We start from the raw sequence: 3,529 nt of genomic DNA, 5'->3' as shown, positions 1-3,529 counted from the left end.
TTCTAGATTCTTGCGGCTTTCCGTCGTACCTAGATGTAGGGAAAGGCCGCAGATAGCCATGTGTTTTTTGGAATGGTTAGGGAGATTAAAATAACGAGCGACTGGCTTAGATGCATCTTTGTCATTCTTCTCAACATCGCGAAGGTGTTCGCGGAATCGGTCACCTAGTCGTCTACCTGTCTCGCCAATGTATAATTTACTGCATAATGTACAGGTTATGCAATAAATGATATTTGCGGAGGTACATCTGAAACGATCGGTGATCTTAACAGATCACTTAGGTCCCGATATCTTGCTGGTCTTAACAATGAAAAGACAAGTTTTGCATCGTGAGCGCGCGCATTTGTAAGTGCCGGGTTGCTCGTTAGTTTTGAGCGCGCTTCTTACTAAAAAGTTGCCTACGTTTTTGTCGCGTTTGAATGAAATAAGTGGAGGTTGCGAAAAGATTCTACCAGTCTCGGGACCATTTTGGAGTAATTTAAAATTATTAAGAATGATACTTTTGACTGTGTGATTATGAGGATGGAAAGTGAGGGTGAATGGAATTCTGTCATTCTTATCTTTTTGTGACGTTTGTAGTGATGACTGTCGATCAAATTGTTGGGCGCGATGATGGCCCGCTTGACCACAGAGACAGGATAGCCACGTTTTTCGAAGAACTGGCACATCTCCTCTGATATTCTGGAAAAATCGGAGTTATGACTACATAGACGACGTCGAAGTCTAAGAAATTGAGAATAAGGAATGGAGTTCTTGACCTGAGATGGATGTGATGATAAATACAACAAATAACTGTGAGAATCTGTAGGTTTGTAGTGCACACTGGTACATAGCACGTTGCCACTAATAGAAACAACTTTGATATCAAGGAAAGCCAATGAAGTTTCCGAAATTTCCCAGGTATATTTGAGAGCCGGATGATCATTTTATAACCTCCGTCAATTCTTTTCATCCGGCTCTTAAATATATCAGAGATGTGCCATCAAACATGGAGTGTAATATAGAGCGTTTTCACTCACGTGACCAGTAGCCATATTGGATTACTGAAACAAAAGAAAGTATTTGTATAAAAATAGAGATCAATTCCCGGAGGATTAGTTTGGTACACCATCATGGCCGCCATTCCTTTGTTTTGGAACACCAACATGGCCGCCGTGACGTCATGTGAATACGCTCTATAGCGGCAGCCAAAGGCGCCTTTGTATGCTTTCAGCCCGATATCGTGAGCTGCGCCCTTTCTCAATTCAGTGCCCAATACTGCAAGAAAAGGCTGATTAACACTGCCAGTTATTGTTATTGTTATTTTCTATCATGGTCAACAGATGATATTAAGGCCACCGCACCGAATCGGAAAATTTGCTTCAGAAATTTGCTGATGATTTAACTTTAAATATATTCCTGTAAAATCGGGCGATAATTCAGCAGCTAAGGTGGTTCAATCTATTGCTGAATGGACAACTGTTAATCACATGCAGCTAAACTTCAAGAAAACCTGGAAGATGGTTCTGAAAGGTAATTCCACAAAGGCTTTACCAGTTGCTTTGGCTTTATAGAACGGAAACCCAGTCTAAAGTTGCTGGGTGTAACATTGCAGTCAGATCTGTAAAACTGGAATTTACATCCAGATAATATCCTATCGAAAGCTAGCAGTCGTCTGACTGTACATCTTACCTGTTTGTAAATTCTATGGATTACTGTTGGATCATCTTCATCTTCTTTTCGTTAGTCTTATTTTACCTATATTTACATATGCTGTGGAACTATGGGGCTGCGCGTATTATCATAAATTATGTACTTAATTCGTATTGACAGGATGTTCAAAAGAGCTTTTAAGCCTGGTTACTGCAATGAACTCTTTTTCAATGAAAATATTTTTGAGAGATAAGAAATTATGGTACAGAATCACCGACAGTAATTCGCCCACAGCTTTAGATGACCTACTTCCCCCAGAACGAACTATTGTTACGTTACGTAGGAGGCGTCACTCTTTTTCAGAACTGAGCGTTTTAAGGGAACTTTTGTAGGTGGGTGCTTGTGCTCTAGTTAGTTAATTAATTAGTCGTCTGTAAGACTTAATTTATATCATTTTAACTTAACAAGTTTGTTGTTTAGAGTGTTTTAATAAAATCTTTTACTGTTGTTATTATTAGGTCAGGCAGTTCAATTCCTTCGCACCTTATTACCTTTCTTATTTATTTAATTTGTTAAAATTTTACAAATATTATCAACAAAAATGTTTTAAAAAATTGCTTACAATTATTTCTTATTTACTTATTATTATTATTATTATTATTCTTATTATTATTATTATTATTATTATTATTAATATCATCATTATTTCAGTTTTGCTATCCTGTTTTCAGCTAGAGTATCTAAGAAAACGAGAAAAGTGCTTTCGGCAAATAAAGCGTTTATAGAGGCAAGCATCGCTCGCCCCAATCCCTCAGTTTGACCTTGTCCCACCCTAGAGCAAAACAAAGAAAAAGAGTCCAAATAGATGACGCCTCGTGTCTGTTCATTTATACAAGGTTAAGTTACTCGAACACTAATTCTGGAGCGCATAATCACGATTCCTTACCCGTGATCCATGTGGATCCATGAGGGCGGCAAAAACCGTCAGGTGATTACACTCACACGTTGTAATTGAAACGTTTGATTCACGGCTAACGAACTTACAACCGTTCGTTTTCCACGTCATAGAATCTCCTGGTCGCCAAAACACGCATTCCAGTGTGACATTCGCGCCAAATCGGTAATTGAGGTCTTGAATATGGGAAAGCTAAAATGAAGAAAGATGAATTGTATGAAAAAGTAAATCCGGTAGGTAGCCCTTATATATCCGAGCGAGGCAGACTCCAAAAGTCCGACGTTGGATCAGTAATCTACGTGTGGGGTGGAAGATTTCTGAGCTCTAGAATTCAGTAACAAATGCAAAATATCCTCGCTTCCTGTTGAGGAAGGGCCATTCCATTACACGATGCCTTAAATCTAGCATTTTTTATTTTAGAGATATAACTTTCCAGCTAGCGCAAACAGCTTCAGCTTGCTTGGTACTTGAACGCCCTTTTGAAAGTCGATAATTTTGATTTTTTTCTCGTCAATTTCTTTTTCAAAGTAGTTACAACATTTAGTTCTTGTATTGGTAACGACAACAGAAATTTCATTCGGTTGGGTTAAAAAATAACTTACACAATTGGTGGTTCTCATTTGACGTCATGGTGGCCATGTTCGTTGGCCAAAACAATAACCTATCTCTCCGCTGGGATCTAAACTTGATTATTATGCAAATTCTGCGAAAAGAAATTTTATTGTATAGCGATACTCACCGTTGCGTCATCTATTGTCATTAATTTGCCAACCAGATCGAGATCTATTGACTTTCGAAACAAAGATTCTTTTGCTCTGTGGTTGGCAAAATTTAAATATCAAAAGAATTGTTTATAAACAGTGAATATCGCTATTGCCAACCAACATGGCCTCATTGTTACATGGGTGAAACCAAGAATACACGCAGGCTTGTTAGTCATTG

This window comes from Montipora capricornis, chromosome 9 (genome assembly GCF_036669925.1).
Source record: "Montipora capricornis isolate CH-2021 chromosome 9, ASM3666992v2, whole genome shotgun sequence".
NCBI lineage: Eukaryota > Metazoa > Cnidaria > Anthozoa > Scleractinia > Acroporidae > Montipora > Montipora capricornis.
Note: the sequence above shows the minus strand (reverse complement) of the source record.